General features: G+C 45.8%; 1 long non-coding RNA gene across 2 annotated transcripts in view; it reads left to right on the top strand.

The window, feature by feature from the left end:
- The first annotated feature begins 5,129 nt into the window (after positions 1-5,129).
- Positions 5,130-21,082, top strand: part of LOC118083001 (uncharacterized) — a 58,275-nt gene continuing 42,322 nt past the window's right edge. For both annotated transcript variants that reach the window (XR_015949184.1, XR_009557394.2), the window contains exon 1: positions 5,130-5,258. This is a non-coding gene — a long non-coding RNA (uncharacterized LOC118083001). The remainder of the gene's footprint in view (positions 5,259-21,082) is intronic.

Genomic DNA, 21,082 nt, shown 5'->3' with positions numbered 1-21,082 from the left:
GCCTGGCAGGACAGCTTACTCTATGGTCTTAACCCCTTCATGCACTAATAACATGTTGCTTATTCAAGGTTGGTTATCCCACAAAAAGCACCAGTCTGGAGGGGGCCCAAGTGTGTCTGCTGGTGTTCTTGGGGAGTGCATGTAGGCTCGCTAAGGCACATGAAGCAAAAGGAAATGCGCTCATATAGCATACTGAGTCTCCAGGAACTTCATCTTGTAGTGGTTGTCTACTTGAACTGAAAGACCCAGACAGGTGCCCAGTCTGGAAGGGTACCATCCTGCTATCAGCGTGGAACATTCATCACTTTGGGAATACAGGCACCTGTGCTCCACACCTGCAACGATTCTACTCTCAAAAAACCGACCCTGTTGAAAATGTCGACACCGAATGCACACCAAATACTCGCTGAATATTTGTTATCAGCCCAGGCACCTTCAGAGCAGCTGTTGAACATCTGGCTGACAAGCAGCTGTTAAATTTAGCCTTGACACACATTGGTCTCAGGGTATTTGGTCAGAAGGCACATCAACCCAGCACATTTCTGAAGCTAAGCAGACCCTGGGTCTGGAAAGGGCCTGGATGAGTGACCACCTAGGAACGACACGTAGGCTGCAGTGTGTTCCATGATGGAAGAAATACATGTTATTCCATGGAAGAAAATAAATTAATAAATACATTTGTGGAAGAGCTTTCAAGATAGAGGGTGCAAATTCCTGGCATGGTTGGAACCCTAAATGGCCTCGGTCCAGTATACCTGAAGGAGCGTCTCCACCCCCATAGTTCTGCCCGGACACTGAGGTCCAGTACCGAGGGCCTTCTGATGGTTCCCTCGTTGCGAGAAGCCAAGTTGCAGGGAACCACGCAGAGGGCCTTCTTGGTGGTGGCGCCTGTCCTGTGGAACGCCCTCCCATCAGATGTCAAAGAGAAAAACAGCTACCAGATTTTTAGAAGACATCTGAAGGCAGTCCTGTTTAGGGGGGCTTTTAATGTTTAATTGTTTTATTTCATTTTTCTGTTGAATGCCGCCCAGAGTGGCTGGGGAAACCCAGCAAGATGGCGGGGTATAAATAATAAATTATTATTATTATTATTATTATTATTATTATTATTATTATTACCAAGTTATGACCGAATTATGCTTAAGAAACTCTGGGTTGTTTCTAGTGAAGTGGTCCCATTCACGCAGAGACTTCCACTTGCCCTTTCCTCACCCTGTGCACCTCTCAAAACTGTTCTGGGTTTCCACCCAACCCTTAGGCAGGGAGAAGGAAAAAAGCAAGTAAGAGGCATGACAGACGTTTATGAAATTAAAGGTGGCCTGGAGAAAGTGGAAACAGAGAAGCACACCAGAACTTGTGGACGTCTGATGCAGCTGACTGTTGGAAGATTCAGAAAAGACAAAAGGAAGTACTTTTTCATGTAGCCCACACTTAAACTGTGGAACTCAGTCCCACTGGAGGAAGTGATGCTGCCGATTTGGATGGTTTTAAAAGAGGATTGTGCAAATTCATGTTGCTGCTGCTGCTGGCATCCATCTGTCTTCAAGAGTAAAGTCAAACCACTGGGACCTGCTGTGGCAGCAGTACCTGCTGTGGCAGTAGAGACAAATACAGGAGAGATATGTTCCATTGCAGGTGGGGCCGATGAAGGCTTCCAGTTTTGCTGCTACAGCTGTACCATGGCATTTCTTCCCTCATGTAGCCATGAGAGAAATTCATGTAGGAGAAGGCTATTAATGGCTACCAGCCACGATGGCTATGCCTCCACGGTTAGATGCAAGAATGCTTCTGCAAACCACTTGCTGGAAACCACAGGAGGGAAGAATCATAGAGTTGGAAGGGACCGCGGAGGGCATTTCAGGAACCTTTTGCCCAGCACGGGCCTCGAAGCCACATCCATGAGATTAAGAGCCGCATGCTCTACCAACCGAGCTATCCCAGGACTTCCCTCGTAACATGAGTTCTCATGTGCTCGGGTCCTGCTTGCCGGTTGCACACAGGCATTTGGGTTGTGAGAACAGGATGCTAGACTAGATGGGCCATTGGCTTGATCCAGCAGGCTCTTCTCGTGTTCTTAAGAGAGGGAGAAATTCCATTGCACATGCCGAAGTCCTTGTGCAAACACAACAACTTTCCAACAAATTCATTGATGAACTCTGATAAGCTTTGGACAGAATCAAGGAGGGTAATCTCGTCATCTTATCGTGTGCGTGCTCAATACTACCCCTTCTCCCTTTCTTGTTGTAGTCTAAGCCCCATTTCTCACACAAACGGTGGCCCAAACATCTTTCCATTGGGATATAGCAACCCTAGGAATTGATCTCTCTCTCTCTCTCTCTCTCTCTCTCTCTCTCTCTCTCTCTCTCTCTCTCTCTCTCTCTCTCCCTACCCCACCCCCACCCCTCCTCTTCCCCAGCAGCCGCCCTGTCCCCAAACCGCCACGCAAACCACAGGATGTGGATCGATATACCTTCAATTGGAATAATTGTTTTCCTTTGTAAGGCCTCCGTTCCTCCTAGCCCTGAATGGAGAACTGTGTGATTGACCTCCAGAAAAGCAGCAGATGTGACTAAAGCTGAGTGCCTCTGGCCTAATCACTCAAAAGCTTGGACCTTGAAAAATAACCGGGGAGAATACTCTGAGCAAGTGCTGGGGAGCTGTGGGAAAGAAACAGCAGGGCGAGCTTTCAAAGAGCAACTCTTTCCGATAAGACGTGCACACACACACACAGCCTTCAGACTTCCCAAAATGAGCTTATCTCTTTTATATTATTGCATGCACATGTAATAATAATTTTGTTAAAGCCCTACCTGGAGATGCCGGGCATAGAACCTGGGACCTTGTGCATGTAAAGCAGATGCTCTACCACTGAGCTATACTACTACTTCACACATACACACCCTCAAAAAACATAGCAATATATGTAGCTGACTTATACTGAATCAGGCAATAGGTCCATCTAGCTCAGTACGGTTTGCAATGCCTGGTGGCAGCTCTACAAGTTTTTCAGCGTAATTGTTGCCTCGTTCCATTTAAATTTTGGGATTCTTCCTTAAAATTCTTTACGGGTTTGGGATGAGATGGACTTGCCAATCTGCTAGTGCGCAAGGGACATGGGCCAAATCCAGACAATTTTGCCCATACCTAGTTGAACACAACCCTTCTAGGGCCATGGAAAAGATGACTGATCTATCTTCTGCGTGACAACCCTTCAGATATTTGAAGACTACTGTCATGTTACGTTCTTCATCTTCTCTTCCCCAGGTGAAACATACCTAGTTCTTTCAATTGCGCAGTCAGGCGGAGACCCCCAAAACCCCAGCCAGCCCCCGAGCGGAATAATGACACCAGACAATGTTCTATGGGATTAAAATTGGCCACAATTTTATTAAGATTCAGATGTAGGGAGACCTTGCACAGGCATTGGGCGTTTATCCTCCCAACCCCCCAGCCGGGGGTCTGGGTAATTTCCGGGTTATCCAGCATATATGGGGGTTGAGCTAGCTCTGGAGAACATATGTTCAAGCAGATAGCCTGCCCCCCTTTTTGTCGCCGCTGGGCGAATGGTCAATGCCTCCCCCCTAGACCCCTTTAACGGGAATTCTGGTATCGCTGCCACAATGGGGGTGGGGGTCACCTCCCCACCCCCCCACCCCATTTGGGTAAATGTCTAAAGGATTCCGCCCAAGGCCTGCAACCGCCAAAGTTGTGACGAATTGCTATGGGAAAGGCGAAACCTGCCAATGCAGGGGAATTCCTTTCCGGCCCTTCAACAGCAGCCATGTCGTAGCAGTGCCTGTGTGTGTGTTCGCCTGCGGAAGAAAAGAAGTTAACTTGCAATGTAAGCATTAATTCTGCAATGTAAGCATTAATTCTGCTGTGAGCACTGGATAGTTACCTCCTCCTACCTGGCCAATCCCACCCTGGCAACACCTCCCCTGGCCGGATTCATAGCTGCCAAGTATCCCGTTTTCCCCGGGAAATTCCCATTTTTCCAGCTGTTCCTAGCTGAAAAAACAGATTTTTTTTGTTTTCCCCCGGTTTATTCTGATGTGGCGGCCATTTTGGAACTGGGCGGAGCATGCTCAGAAGCGACTTTTGATGCTGCTCTGCCCAGTTCCAAAATGGCTGCAGTGCAACTTCTGGCGCGGTGGCCATTTTGGAACTGGGCAAAGCAGCATCAAAAGTCACTCCTGAGCATGCTCCGCCCAGTTCCAAAATGGCGGCAGCGCTACTTCCGGCCTGCTATTTCCGGCCCGGTCCCTTATTTCTCTGACAGCAACCTGGCAGGTATGGCCGGATTGGACAGCTGGCTGTGTGGGTGGAGACCACAGGTATCCAGCCCGGGACCACAGGTGGTGCCAGCCTCCGAACTGCTGGGGGCTGCCTGAGGCTCCTAGGGTGCTACGCGCGACCGCGCAAAATGCGCACCCCTTTTATATGGGGAACGGTCATTGTCCCTCTTACCATCTTAGCATCCTAGTTACCTCCCTGTAAACCCAGTATGTCAAAATCCTTAAAATGTGGAGCCCAGAATGGGAGACAGTAAGCCAACTGTGGTCTCGCCACCTCAGAACCAAAATAATTGTTACTTCCTGTGAGCTGGACTCTGCCAGTGTACTGTAGAATTAAGCTTCCAGATCAAGTAAAAATGAAACAGGTTGATTTCCCCACACATGAAATAGCAGGACACAAACGCGATAAATCGATTTTTTGAAAATATAATAAAATATTGCACCAAATTCTCTTTCTCTCCGTGTTTATCAATACATCTACTGACTGGAAATGGATTCCTCTTCCAGCTTATTTGCAAAAAAGAGACAGAAATACTTCAGTTTGCTTTTATCAAAAGGATATGTGTTCAGCACAGGACGGACATTAGACCTAACCCTTGGGTTTTCGGTCTTTTATGTCTAGCAATTAACAGCCAAACACCTTGTCATAAACATTTTAAAAGGTCAAAGAGATTGCAACAGTTTGGCTAAAGAGATAAATGGTCAAATAAAACATCAAATTGTTAATTCCCAGGTGACAAAAAGCGACGTAGACCCGATCAATAAGGAGGCCCAAAGCATTCTGGGGAAGAGGGAAGGGTCAGCCTTGAAGTGTTAATAACTTGTTCACATTATTTTCCTCCAGTTTATCATGTGACATAGCAGGTCGCCAAGGCGTTTGAGCAGCAAGTCAGTATTAGCAGTCAAGCAAGCAAGGGAGGATTTAGAGAAATTGCTAACGTTTAAAAGGAGGGGAAAGAACAGGTAAGTAACAATCCTTGCTAAATCTGCATTGTTAGTCAAGCCGGGCAAATGTTTCTCAGGGTTTCCTTTGCATCTTGAGTCGGGTGTTTTACCCTTTCATAAAAGATTGGGAAATCTCCCCCTTTCCCCCCTCAAACCGTAATTTTAATTGCAAGACAGATTTTCATTGTCGGTTTCTTTGTGCACATACTGAAAAAACAAAAGGCACCCTGTGCCTTTTTTTAGTAGAGGTTCTTCAGTCATCGGACTCATTGTCTAGTTCATAAAGGTAAAACTTGTGCCATAAAAATTAGAGGGGTTATTTGACAGCATCACACAGTTATTTGTGTGTGCAATATATGTTTGTGGGAGGCGGGCTGTATCTGTAGTCAGAAAAAGAGAGAGAGATGTTTTTATATATGTTACTGACATCAACTTTATTGCCGATGAGCTCCGCATAAATTCTTTCCAATAATAATATTGACAGCATTGTTTTGAACTCTGCTAGAAAGAGGCATTTAGGCCAAAGCCCAAACTATAAATGCCATATTTTAAATGTCCCTGGTTATCATGACGGCCCGCAATTTCTGGCAACTGTCCCTGGAAAATTTCCATGTTCCAAGTCTCTGATTTGGCTTTTTCTGGAAGGACCAAAGCCCATACCTGCCAAGTCTCCGGCTGAAAAATGCGGGATCAGCAGCGGTGCGGCACCGGAAGTTGCGTAGAAGCACCTTCCGGGGCCGCTCTGCCCATGTGCAGGCACCAGAAATCGGGCAGAGCGGCACCGGAAGTCACTTCTATGCATGCCCGGCGGCCATCTTGGTGGTGGCCGCATGCCTGGTGGCCATCTTGGTGACAGCGGCCGCCATGCGGCCACCACCAAGATGGCCGCTGGGCATGCGTAGAAGCGACTTCCGGTGCCGCTCTGCCCGATTTCCGGTGCCCACACATGGGCAGAACAGCACCCAAAATGGAGGCTCCCTGGCAGGTAGGAAATCCGGGGGGGGGGGGTTTCCAGGATTTTCCTTCATTTGGGAGAACAGCGGGAAATGGATTAAAATCGGGGTGTTCCCCCCGAAAAATGGGATACAGTGGTACGGTACCTCGCAAGACGAATGCCCTGCAAGATGAATTTGTCGCAAGACGCATCTGATGGTGACTCGCAAGACGAATTCGTTTTGCGAAAAATTCATCTTGCGAATCGCGGTTTCCCATAGGAATGCATTGAAATTTAATTAATGCGTTCCTATGGGCAAAAAAAGAAATTTCAATGCATTCCTATGGGAAACCACGATTCGCAAGACGGCACCACTGTACTTGGCAGCTAAGCCAAAGCCGAGTGGTGGAGCTGATGCCTTGCCTACAAGAATGTCTCTGGTTCAATCCCATCTGACCTCCTGTTAAAGAAAAGGATGTGGGGAGACCCTGCGGCTCTACAAATGTTGCTCAACTACAATTCCCATCCTCGCTGACCGTTGGCCAGGCTGCCTAGGGCTGATGGGAGCTGGAGTTCAGTAACATCTGGAAAGCCACAGATCCTTGAGTGAAAAAGGGATGGGAACTACATCACTGCCTAAGACCCTGGAAAGCTGCTGCCAGTCAGAGTTCGCAGTGATGAACTGAATGGACAAATAGCCTGGCTCAGCGTAAGGCAGATTCTTAGTGTGAGAAATATTAGGAACCATTTTTTTTTATTTCTAACCCTATGCTGGCAATGCCATTGTCAACTGTAACCAGTGTGTGTTATCATGTGCATTTAGAGTTAAAATCTGAGTACAGTAGAGATGCTCAAGGTTTGGTGGACATGTAATAATAATAATAATAATAATAATAATAATAATAATAATAATTTTATTATTTATATCCCGCCCATCTGGCTGGCTTTCCCCAGCCACCCTGGGCTGCTTCCAGCAAAATGTTAAAATGCAATAATTCATCAAATATTAAAAGCTTCCCTAAGTGAACCAACCTAATTTGCGTTTCCTGGGTGGATAATACACATTTCCGTTTCCCCACATCTAGAATTTTGCAATACAGTTCTTTACTTTAAAAAAAAAAGTAGCAACATGCATATTTCAGGCTCGAATGTTTACAGAAATGCGTGTTTCTCGGGAAAACGAGAGGGGGTAAAATGCGTCTAAAAATCGGACAGCATTTTGTGAACTTTTAAAAATCAATGCCATTGATTTAATGCAGAAATAGGATAGAAAGGATTTCTGAATGGACACTTGTGAAACTGTCACCAAGTGAAACTCAGTGGGCAGTTGTATTTTGGCATGCAGACATTTATCCCCACCCCCAATATCTATAAATACAGAAGCACACTTATGGAGTAGCAGCCCTCAGATTCCCCTCCATCTCCAATAAGTAGATGGCCCACTCTATTATTATCCTCATGTATTTATTTATTTTATAAAATTAGTTATACACCTCTCTCTCGTAAAATATCAGGGCAGTGTGCAGTGGCATAACACCATTTCGAAAACCATTAAAGACAATATAAATCATTTAGTTGACCGACTACCCAAGGACATTAATTTTAAACATCGTCACGGACTGTTGCCAACATAAAGAAGTCTTCAAGAGACCCCTGAAAGTGAAAACAAAACAAAAAACAAGTATGCTTGCCAAATAATAATAGTATTACTTTTTATTAAATTTAATGCACAGAAAAATCCTGAAGCAACTCACAGCAATAACAAAAGGCTATATCTAACCCAGGTGGCGCTGTGGTTAAACCACTGAGCCTAGGGCTTGCTGATCAGAAGGTTGGAGGTTCGAATCCCTGTGACGGGGTGAGCTCCCGTTGCTTGGTCCCAGCTCCTGCCAACCTAGCAGTTCGAAAGCACGTCAAAATGCAAGTAGATAAATAGGAACCGCTACAGCGGGAAGGTAAACGGCATTTCCATGTGCTGCTCTGGTTTGCCAGAAGCGGCTTTGTCATGCTGGCCACATGACCTGGAAGCTATACGCCGGCTCCCTCGGCCAATAATGCGAGATGAGCGCGCAACCCCAGAGTCGGTCACGACTGGACCTAATGGTCAGGGGTCCCTTTACCTTTACCTTTATATCTAAAATACACTGAAACTTCACACCAAGAAGAAAAAAATCAATTGCAAAACTCCCATCAAGCAAATTGATGGGCATCGACTGCATAAATTCTACATAAATTCCCTAGAAGAGTAAAAATGTTGTCATCTGGTGCTGGAAAAAATGTCGGCGTTGGTGTCCAGCGAGCTCCCTTGGGTGCAAGTAGGGAGCTACCACTGAAAAGGCCCGCCTTCTTACTGCCACCCTCCTGACATCTCTTGGAGGTGACGCCTTGCATGATGGTGACCGTCTTGCCATATGGATAGACCTAGCCAGTGCCAAGCGGCTGTTGTGCCCTAACAAGTGTACTGAAACCTGATCCATTCGTGATTTTTGACATATATTCTATCAGTGAACGCAGTTCCCTGAGGACTGAGCCTTGTGTAGCCTAAACAGTGCTCTCCAGTGTACGTACAGGAGGAGGCGGTCTTAGTGGTCTTGGAGGAACCCAAAGTTTTGCAGAAATGCACGTTAAAACTTTTTTTAAATAGCCCTAAAGAGAAATAGAGTTTGTTTGTTTGTTTGTTTGTTTAGTGGAATAATGAACTACAAGTTCTAGTAAATCCATATACAGTATAGAGAAGTCTGCTTTATCAAGCAGGATTCGCCCCTCTTTCCCCCCCTCCCTGTCCCCCCCCCAATGCCTCCTGAAATTGGCTTGGGGAGTTGAGAGGAACCCAGAACAGCATATGGGGGAGAAGGAAGGAATTGTTCTGCCTGGCAAACCAAAATGCTCTCCCTGGTGGATGGATCAATCACCTTAGCATGATGTTGAATTCCTCCCATGATATTTTCCTATCTGGATTACAAACATGTTGTTGTTGTTGTTGTTGTTAATTAAATTTATATACTGCCCTTCATCTGAAGATCTCAGAGCGGTTCACAAGACAGGATAACCTCACATAAACACTAATAATGGATGGTTGGCTTATACTGTATTAACGATATTTTAACACATGATTTATCTTTAACTACTCTATGTGAAATATACTCGGAGTCCTGTAGTGATTTCATGCTCTTTATTGCAGCTTGTAAAACAGTGAATGAAACTTTCCCCAACATCGGCTATATATACATTATTTATACAATGGGCCCCGTGTGATTGGCTAATTCCGGGCTGCTACTGTAGGCCAATCAGGTTGCGGGTTCACTTCCTCCAGAAGCCTGATTGGCTGCTCCTGCAGGCCAATCAGGTCACTGATCACTTCCACCTGGAGCTGGATTGGGTGGCTCCTGCAGACCAATCAGACTGCTGCATTCTGGATCCTATTGTTCTAGGATTCACCTCGGTACATAACACTATGCAAACGATAGAAATAAGTAATGTAAAAAAAAAAGAAGTTGCTCCCTAAAATACTATGGGTGGAATTGCAGTAGCTAGTATTTAGAAGTATTACTGCCTCCAACCGTGGAAGCAGGACAGAGTTATCCCGGCTAGTAGCTTTCTTCTCCATGAATTTGCCCAATATGGGAGTGAGTTCCATACCGTAGTTTAACTATGTGGTATATGAAGAAATATTTCCTTTTATTCATCCTGTGCCTTCCAACATCCCTCTTCATCAGATGTCCATGAGACAAGGGTGCCTCTAATTTCACCTGTGAAAAGTTGGAAAGAGTTGAAATTGTTTTCCCCCCCCTTTCATTAAGAAAAACCTTGTCCTCGTATTATCTACTCCGCGCCCTCTGAATCGATAAAGTGCAAATGAAAGTTGAACTGGAGAGTTTTCACTTCGTTTGTCGACAGAAGCGACGGATGGAAACAAAAGCTAGAGAGAAATGATTCAGTCAGACCGTGCTTAGCCGCTCTCTCCTTCTTAAGCAGAGTGAAGTTATGGATTTGGGAGGGAGAAAACCTGCCGCTCCCCTCCCTCCAATTGTTGAACTACAACCCCCATCATAAAGTGGCCAGAAATTGGGTCAAAAAAAGCAAGATTTTTAAAAACTGAAATTAAATAACACGGGTTCCAGGGATACGATAAGGAAGGCTACATTCCCTGGTCTCCAGAGAGACTAAAGAGACTGCAGTCTGGCCAGTTAAATTACAGACTCTCCAAGTGTCCCTATTTTCCAGGGACAGTCCTGGATTTACAGAAGCTGTCCTGGTTTCTGATTTGATCCCAGAATGTCCCGCCTTTCCTTAGGACCTCCCTAATTTCATCGGAGAAATGTGGGAGGATATGGAGTCAATGAGATAAGTAACTATACAACTGTACAAACTTTAGAAGATATCTCAAGGCAACCCTGCTTAGTTTTGCTACGTTTTTCGTTGGCGGCCACCCAGAGAGGCTGGGGCAATGCCATCAGATGGGAGGGATATAAATAAAATTCTTATTATTAATAATATTATTGTTGAATAGGGTGTCCCTGTTTTCATTGGTGAAATGTTGGACGGTATGTTATTATGTATTTGGCGACATGCGATATGACCACCTTGCTTGCAGCTCCTGCATTCCAAGGCCTTCTCCAACTCTAAAATGTGGATTCTAGCACGTCCTTGCACACCCAGGCAGGTGGCATAAGCAGGACGTTAATTATCAAGAGCCTTGATTCTGCTTGGCAGGTTCCATGACCGAACCCAAAGGGTGCTCATCAATGGCTCCTTCTCATCCTGGAGAGTAGTGACTAGTGGGGTGCCACAGGGTTCTGTCTTGGGCCCAGTCTTATTCAACATCTTCATCAATGACTTGGATGATGGGCTTGAGGGCATCCTGAGCAAGTTTGCAGATGACACCAAATGTTTAGCCTGGAGAAGAGAAGTTTGAGGGGTGATATGATAGCCATGTTCAAATATATAAAAGGATGTCATATAGAGGAGGGAGAAAGGTTGTTTTCTGCTGCTCCAGAGAAGCGGACACGGAGCAATGGATTCAAACTACAGGAAAGAAGATTCCACCTAAACATTAGGAAGAACTTCCTGACAGTAAGAGCTGTTCGGCAGTGGAATTTGCTACCAAGGAGTGTGGTGGAGTCTCCTTCTTTGGAGGTCTTTAAGCAGAGGCTTGACAAGCATATGTCAAGAATGCTTTGATGGTGTTTCCTGCTTGGCAGGGGGTTGGACTGGATGGCCCTTGTGGTCTCTCCCAACTCTATGATTCTATGATTCATGTTGTGCAAGCCCTGTCTGTTCTAGCCCTTCCGACAGACCGGGAACCAAGCCCTATTGCTGCCTTCTGCATCACCATCTTAAATATTGGATCAGGTTTTTACTATGCAGGTACAATGGCTTGGCTGTGCTCTGGATCAGGCCAGGAAGTGGGGAGAGGAAGAGATGCAAAGGGTATGATTATGGTACAAATCCTTCCTCTGTCTGAAACCTTAAACCATTTTAAAAAAATATCAGGGCACCTGCCCTGCCTGAACTTCCAAGAGAAGGAGCCCCCCCTTCCATTCTTTTCTCTCTTTTTTAATAACAATACGTGACCATTTAGCCTTCCGAAATGGCAAAGAACAAGCCAGCCGCTGTTCACAAACCAGGGCCTTTTATGATACAGCGATCAAAAGCAGTAACATGATGAGTTAATTGCGATGAAACTTATCTCATCATCATAATTTAATTGCAGAGGCCCAAGAGAAAGAAACGAGAGTTTGGGGCTCCAAACCAAATAGCAGAATGCACCTGCTATTTGAACACACCTTTCAGCGGCAATGAAATAAAGGGTACTTTGAGCCCCCCCTTCAGGCATTATTAAAGGGAAAGGATTTCGAGCTGCGGACCATCCGCCCTGGTGTGTCCCTTTCCCCCCGCACACCCAGGTTTTCCACATTCAGCAACAAGGTCTATAAGGAACTTGCAAGCATGATTCTTAAGGGCTCTTGGTCATGCAGAGGCTTGCGGGTGCTTTTATCATAGAACTGTAGAGATGGAAGGGACCCTGGGGGTCATCTAGTCCAACCCCCTGCAGTACAGCAATCGCAGCTAATGAATCCCTGACTAATGGCCATCCAACATCTGTTTAAAAACCTTCAGTGAAGGAGAATTCACCACCTTCCAAGGTAGGATAAATGTAAAGGGACCACTGACCGTTCGGTCCAGTCGCAGACGACTCCGGGGTTGCGGCGCTCATCTCGCTCTATTGGCCGAGGGAGCCAGCGTACAGCTTTCAGGTCATGTGGCCAGCATGACTAAGCCGTGCAGTGCACGGAAAAGCCGTTTACCTTCCCACCAGAGCGGTCCCTATTTATCCACTTGCACTTTGACGTGCTTTCGAACTGCTAGGTGGGCAGGAGCTGGGACCGAGCAACGGGAGCTCACCCCATCGCAGGGATTCGAACCACCAACCTTCTGATCAGCAAGCCCTAGGCTCTGTGGTTTAACCCACAGCACCACCCGTGTCCAAGGTAGGGTAGCAGCTGGCAAACCAGCTGGCAAAGTTGTCCAACCCAACTCTGAGACCAGTCTGGATTCTACTCTCAAGTACTGTACAGTGGTACCTCGGTTTATGAACACAATTGGTTCCAGAAGTCTGTTCATAAACTGAAGCGAACTTTCCCATTGAAAGTAATGGAAAGTGGATTAATCTGTTCCAGACAGCCCGCGGAGTACTTAAACTGAAGTGTTCATAAACTGAAGTGAACTTTCCCATTGAAAGTAATGGAAAGTGGATTAATCCGTTCCAGACGGGTCCGCGGAGTACTCAACCTGAAGTGTACTTAACCCGAAGCATGGGTGTAATTGGTTCTGGAAGTCTGTTCATAAACTGAAGCGTTCATAAACTGAAGCGAACTTTCCCATTGAAAGTAATGGAAAGTGAATTAATCCGTTCCAGATGGGTCCACGGCGTTCGTAAACCGAAAATTCTTAAACCGAGGTGTTCATAAACCGAGGTTCCACTGTACAGTACATGTTCACCCATAAGCCAAAACTCTTGTATCAAATATGGACAATGAGAGAGGTGTGTGTGCGCGCGTGTGTGTGTATTGATCAGCACTGAATGAACTCTCAAAAGGTCAGCCATTTTATCCACCCCAAATTGAATGTCTGCCATTTGCATACAGCTGGAGGTCAGAACTCGGTGCAAATTGCAGTTCTAATCATGTGTAAATCTAATTGCGCCATTCTTCTGTCATCGGCCTCATGTCATCTGGAAAAGAATTACACTTTCCCATAAAGCATGCTGGGAAAAGGGCTACATATATAGTTCGAAAGGCTGGCCGGGATCCATTTTGTCAACGGCGATAGATATCACAAAGCCAGCGTTTCTCCGTGACGGCGTCTTTCATAAAGATTCTGCTGACCAGTCCTTCATATCCTCTCTGTCGGAACCTGTGAGGACCAGCCTTGTGCAGATGTTCCAAATAATGACCCCGAAAAGGACAGTTGCAGACTGGGACCAGGTTCAAAAAACGCCAAGCATGATCAAGGAGCTAGAACACCTCTCTTATGGGGAAAGTTTACACCTGGAGCTTTTTCTTTCATAAAAATAAAATGCAAATAAGAAAAGTGTGGAGAAAGTGGATAGGATCATAGAATCGTGGAGTTGGAAGAGATCATGAGGGTCCTATAGTGCAGTCTTTCCCAACCAGGGGCCATATGGCCCCCTGGGGGGCAGAATATTCCAAGGGGGCCACAGGTGAAAGGTAAGGTGAAAGCGGGTGGCGCTGTGGTCTAAACCACGGAGCCTCTTGGGCTTGCCGATTGGAAGGTTGGTGGTTCAAATCCGCACGATGGGATGAGCTTCCGTTGCTCTGTCCCAGCTCCTGCCAACCTAGCAGTTCAAAAGCATGACAGTCCCAGTAGATAAATAGGTACTGCTGTGGCGGGAAGGTAAATTGCGTTTCTGTGCGCTCTGGTTTCCATCACGGTGTCCCGTTGCACCAGAAGCGGTTTAGTCATGCTGGCCACATGACCCGGAAAGCTGTCTGCGGACAAATGCTGGCTCCCTTGGCCTGAAAGCGAGATAATAATAATAATGATTTATTATTTATACCCCGCCCATCTGACTGAGTGTCCCCAGCCACTCTGGGCGGCTCCCAATTGAGTGTTAAAAACAATACAGATGAGTACCGCAACCCCATAGTCGCCTTTGAGTGGACTTAACCGTCCAGGGGTCCTTTACCTTTTACCTTACAGGTGAAAATCTTGGCCAATCCCAAGTGGGTAAGGGGGTGGCCCACCCGAGCCTAGTGCTCCTTTTTGCCACATGTGTTTTCTTGGAGCAGTCCTAGTTTGTTTCTGGTGGGAGAGAGCGATCACTGAGGTTCCCGCTTTGAGCAGTAGAGACCGTGATCCAGAACTCCCAGGTCAGGTAAGTGCAGTGGCAATGGGTAGGGCTGGGCAAACCAGAGCTGCTTGTTGCTGCCGCCAGGGCTGCACCCGGTGGCAGCCTGGGCCTGACTCTCCGAGGTTCAGGGTGCAATTCACCCCAGCGCCTAGCGGATCAGGGCCTTTGTATGTTGCCAAGGGGCGCAGGGCCCGTCGGCAGTGCCGGCCCGGTTCTGCAAGGTGCGGGGTGAAATCTACTCCAGAGCCTAGCGGATTGGGGTTGTCTGGTGCTGCTGACTTGCATCTAGTAAGTGCATCTAGTAAGGGTCTACTCAGAAGGCAGGCACAATGGGTTCAGTGGGTCTTACTCCCAGGTAAGGGTGTGTGGGGCTCTAGTGTTTTATCTAGGCAGCCAGGGCTCCTCCGGATGACAAGATATTTTTGCACCAGGTCAGTGAGGACCACTTGCTTTTAAAAATTCTCCCATATATACAGAACTCCTTGTGTTCCTTTTGGACTGTCACTGTAGGTTTCCCCCTGTGTGTCAAATAACTGGGGTCAAATAAGTGTTGTTTACTTTTTATAATACATGGAAGATGGATATTCCTCGGGAGGTTGTGGACTCTCCTTCCTTGGAGGTTTCTAAGCAGAAGTTGGATGGCCATCTGTCATGGATGCTTTAGCTGAGTTTCCTACATTGCAGAGGGTTGGACCGGATGACCTTTGGGGTCCCTTCCAACTCTGCAATTCTATGTTTTTCTGCTTCAACAATATTTCATTATAGGTAGGTAGCCGTGTTGGTCTGGATCGAAGTAAAATAAAAAAATTCCTTCAGTAGCACCTTAAAGACCAACTAAGTTTTTATTTTGGTATGAGCTTTCGTGTGCATGCACACTTCTTCAGATACAGTGAAATGGAAGTTTCCAGGCACTTATGTAGAGAAGGGGTGGGGAGGGGTGGGGATGGGGAGGGGGGATCACTCAGAAGGGTGGTGGAAATGGGTGATTGACTGACTGATAGCTGTTGATGACCGCAAACGACTGCAAATGGTTTTGCATGAAAAAGCAAGGGTTGAGATGGCTGAAGATCGCTTATCATGTATAATGAGATAAGAACCCGATATCTCTGTTCAAACCAGGTCCCTCCATGGTTTTGAGCTTGGTGATAAGTTGCAATTCAGCAACTTCTCTTTCCAGTCTATTTCTGAAATTCTTTTGTAGTAAGACAGCTACTTTGAGATCTTGTATAGAATGTCCTGGGAGATTGAAGTGTTCTCCTACTGGTTTTTCTGTCTTCTGGTTCCTGATGTCAGATTTATGTCCATTTATCCTTTGGCGTAGGGTTTGGCCTGTTTGTCCAATATAGAGAGCTGAAGGGCACTGTTGGCATTTGATGGCATACACAATGTTAGAGGATGAGCAATTGAATAGTCCTGAGATGGTATGTTGGATGTTGTTGGGGCCAGTAATGGTGTTGTCTGGGTGTATGTGGCAGCAAAGTTGGCATCTGGGTTTATTGCAGGCTCTGGTACCAGTGTCCATGTTAAGTCTGGTGGTTGTATTATTGTGGGTGAGGAGTTGTTTAAGATTGGGTGGCTGTCTGTAGGCAATGAAAGGTCTTCCTCCCAGAGCTTGAGAAAGGGAGCGGTCATTGTCCAGGAGAGGCTGTAGATCTCTGATGATGCGTTGTACTGTTTTAGCTTGGGAGCTGTATTCCAACCTACAGGCCACCAATCAAAACAAGATCAACAACATTGTCAATCTTTCACAGCAAACACTCAGCCCAGCTGAGGAATCCGTCCTTTCACGGGGACTATCATTCTGCCCTGCCAAATCCCAACACATGATTCAGTTCTGCGGGGACCTGGAAGCATTTTTCCGCCGTTTACGCCTGAAGGAGTATTTTCATCACACACAAGAACAAGACAAAGTAGAACAAACTACATCCCCACAACACAACACCTCTCAACTTACTGGGGAACAACCATCACCCTCCAAACGCATCAATGAACAGAACATTGACCACCAACTACCACCGAAAAGAAGTTACACAAAAAGGGACTCCACATGGACCCCTCCTGATGGACGCAATACCACACTAGATCTGTACATCGAATGCTTCCGCCACAGAATCCAAACGGATGTGACCAGAAAACACCATCGCTTACAACAAAATCTAAACCATGCTGAAAGGAGAGCCATAGAAAATCTCAGGAACAACCCAGACATTATAATTAAAGAGGCAGACAAGGGTGGAGCTGTCGTCATCATGAACAAAACTGATTACATCCAAGAGGCCCACAGACAACTTTCCAATACTGCCTTTTACATGAAATTGGACTCAGACCCCACACAAGCATACAAAAAAGAACTGAACAAGATTATTAAGGAGCTACCCCTACACATCCAAGAACAGATCCTCACAAACACACCAGCGGAACCTCGGCCAGGAACTTTCTATCTTCTACCCAAAATACACAAACCAGGAAACCCAGGACGCCCCATCATCTCAGGTATTGGCACCATTACAGTGGGTGTTTCCGGCTATATGGACTCTGTTCTGAAACCATATGCTATCAGTGCTCCCAGCTACGTACGTGACACCACAGATTTTCTGAGGAAAATACAATATTTGAACAATCTTCCTAACAATACTATACTAGCCACTATGGATGTGGAATCTCTATATACCAACATCCCACACAATGATGGTTTACAAGCCATAAGGAACACCATTTCAGATAAAACCACAGCGGACTTTGCTACCAAACTCTGCCACTTTGTCCTTACCCACAACCACTTCAAATTTGGTGATGACCTGTTCCTCCAGATCAGCGGCACAGCCATGGGCACCCGCATGGCCCCACAGTATGCCAACATCTTCATGGCAGATTTAGAACGTTTCCTTAACTCCTACCCACTCAAACCTCTCCTGTACCTGCGATACATTGACGATATTTTTATTATCTGGACACATGGACAACAGACCCTGGAAACCTTCCACCAGACATTCAATGACTTTCACCCCACCATCAACCTAACAATGAACCAATCTATGCAAGAAATACATTTTTTGGACACTACTATAAAAATACAGGATGGACGTATAGACACCACCTTATACAGAAAACCAACTGACTGACAAACATATCTACATGCTTCTAGCTACCATCCCAAACATACCAAACAATCCATCGTATACAGCCAGGCCTTACGTTACAACCGCATCTGTTCCAACTCTACAGACAGAGAATCTCACCTAAGAGATCTACAGCAAACCTTTTTAGAACTAAAATATCCACCTGATGAAGTTAAACAACAGATCAACAGAGCCAGACAGATACCTAGAGAGAACCTGCTGCAAGACAGACCCAAAAAAGAAAATAACAGAACACCACTAGTCATCACATACAGCTCCCAAGCTAAAACAGTACAACGCATCATCAGAGATCTACAGCCTCTCCTGGACAATGACCGCTCCCTTTCTCAAGCTCTGGGAGGAAGACCTTTCATTGCCTACAGACAGCCACCCAATCTTAAACAACTCCTCACCCACAATAATACAACCACCAGACTTAACATGGACACTGGTACCAGAGCCTGCAATAAACCCAGATGCCAACTTTGCTGCCACATACACCCAGACAACACCATTACTGGCCCCAACAACATCCAACATACCATCTCAGGACTATTCAATTGCTCATCCTCTAACATTGTGTATGCCATCAAATGCCAACAGTGCCCTTCAGCTCTCTATATTGGACAAACAGGCCAAACCCTACGCCAAAGGATAAATGGACATAAATCTGACATCAGGAACCAGAAGACAGAAAAACCAGTAGGAGAACACTTCAATCTCCCAGGACATTCTATACAAGATCTCAAAGTACAGTGGAACCTCGGTTTATGAACACCTCGGTTTATGAATTTTCGGTTTATGAACACCGCAGACCCATCTGGAACGGATTAATTCACTTTCCATTACTTTTAATGGGAAAGTTCGCTTCAGTTTATGAACGCTTCAGTTTATGAACAGACTTCCGGAACCAATTACACCCATGTTTCAGTTTATGAACGCTTCAGTTTAAGTACTTCACGGACCCGTCTGGAACGGATTAATCCACTTTCCATTACTTTCAATGGAAAAGTTCGCTTCAGTTTATGAACGGTTACTCCGCGGACCGTCTGGAACGGATTAATCCACTTTCCATTACTTTCAATGGGAAAGTTCGCTTCAGTTTATGAACGCTTCAGTTTATGAACAGACTTCCGGAACCAATTGTGTTCATAAACCGAGGTACCACTGTAGCTGTCTTACTACAAAAGAATTTCAGAAATAGACTGGAAAGAGAAGTTGCTGAATTGCAACTTATCACCAAGCTCAAAACCATGGAGGGACCTGGTTTGAACAGAGATATCGGGTTCTTATCTCATTATACATGATAAGCGATCTTCAGCCATCTCAACCCTTGCTTTTTCATGCAAAACCATTTGCAGTCGTTTGCGGTCATCAACAGCTATCAGTCAGTCAATCACCCATTTCCACCACCCTTCTGAGTGATCCCCCCTCCCCATCCCCACCCCTCCCCACCCCTTCTCTACATAAGTGCCTGGAAACTTCCATTTCACTGTATCTGAAGAAGTGTGCATGCACACGAAAGCTCATACCAAAATAAAAACTTAGTTGGTCTTTAAGGTGCTACTGAAGGAATTTTTTTATAATATTTCATTATGTTCCTCTCGTTTTCGTATTTTTGTAATTGTATTTTGTATAAATTTTAAAAATTATAAATAAGACATGTTCTATTTACACACACAAAATTTAAATAGCTACATTTCTCCCAGTAGAACAGGGGTGGGGCATGGGCGTAGCCAGGATTTTTGTTCAGGGGCAGGCTTTTGTTAGGGGGGGGCAGAATCTCATATTTGTATTGATTTTTACTTATTGGGGGATAGCTTCCCCTCCTGCCCCGCCTTGGCTACGTCCAGGGACCATAGCTGCCAAGTTATCCCTTTTTTAAAGGGATTTTCCCTTATGCTGAATAGGCTTCCTCGCGAGAAAAGGGAAAACTTGGCAGCTATGCCAGGGACGGGGCCACAGGAAGGAAACAAGTTTGGAAGGGGCCACAGTCGGGAAAAGGCTGCAAAACACTGATCTAGTCCAAGCCCCTACAATGCTGGAATCTCTTTGCCCAACACAGGACTTGAACCCGCAACCCTAAGATTAAGAGTCCCGTGCTCTAATGACTGAGCTATGTGTTTCCTATTGGAACAAAGAGGCGCAGCGGAGACAGCCTGAATCTAGATGGAGAGAGCATTCACATCCCAAGAAGATCCTGTTCATTCCATTGCTGCAGCTTCGGTGTCCAAGAGTCCCAAAACACCATGTCTGATCCTCTTATCTGTAGCATAAAGCAAGCTGCCCACCTCGTGCTCTGGCCTCCTCCAAAAAGTGAGATCCCCCCCCCCCGATCGCTTTTCTTCATTGCCCACTGCAATTCTGCCCCTCCCTCCTGGAACTCTGAGCTTTTGTCTCTGCTAACCATCTCTCACCTCAGGGTGAGAGATTTGCCCATTTTCTGTCCGGCCCAGAGACTCTGCTAATGGTCTTCGCCATTCCAGTGTTTCCCTTGCAAAGGTTCTTCTGCTAGGCTGTTTCCTGGACACTGGTTTAAACACCAGTCCCCACTCAGGAATGTAAAGTTTCGTTTAAATTCTAACCCATTGCTGAATTCAAATATTTTAGGGGAGTTTTGACCCCTCCCCCCCAAAAAAAACTTACACCCTTGTGCAAATTAATTGAAACAAAGCATTTTTTTCTATCTTACTCGTAATCCTGTACTCAAAACAAACACAAAAAAGTCAGTTGATCATTATGGTGTCGGAAGCCTGCAGCCAATAGAAGGAATGATGCGCTCTCCACAATATATTGAGGTTCTACGAAAGAGAGTTATTCCAGAGCTGGAAAAGAGGTGTCCTGACGGTACTGGGATATTGCAGCAGGACCTATCCCCCTGCCACACATCGAAAGTGCTGAAGAAATTTATGACAGAGCAGCAAATACAGGTACTTGATTGGCCAGGGAATTCCCCAGACGTAAATCCCATTGAAAATTTGTGGGCTATATGCAAAAGTCGCCTCCATGCTGTAGACCAGGCATCCCCAAACTGAGGCCCTCCAGATGTTTTGGCCTACAACTCCCATGATACCTAGCTGATAGGACCAGTGGTCGGGGAAGATGGGAATTGTAGTCTGGAGGGCCGAAGTTTGGGGATGCCTGCTGTAGACTGTACGACTCTGGAGAAGCTCATTCAGGCGCTGATTCAGATGTGGTACAGGGATCCGAAAATCAACAGTGACTGTTTGAAACTAGTAGACTCCATGCCAAACCGTGTAGAATTGCTGCTTAAAAATAGCGGAGGTCATATCCGTTACTAATATACTACACTTACTAATGTGAGTTTTGTACATGTGAATTTTGTACAATAAACTACATTGTTCGTTTCAATTAATTTGCACAAGGGTGTATAACAATATATTCCATTCAAAGC

Source organism: Zootoca vivipara, chromosome 3 (assembly GCF_965207765.1).
Source record: "Zootoca vivipara chromosome 3, rZooViv2.hap1.1, whole genome shotgun sequence".
In the NCBI taxonomy this organism is placed as follows: Eukaryota; Metazoa; Chordata; class Lepidosauria; order Squamata; family Lacertidae; genus Zootoca; species Zootoca vivipara.
This window is presented reverse-complemented; position numbering and strand designations above follow the sequence as displayed.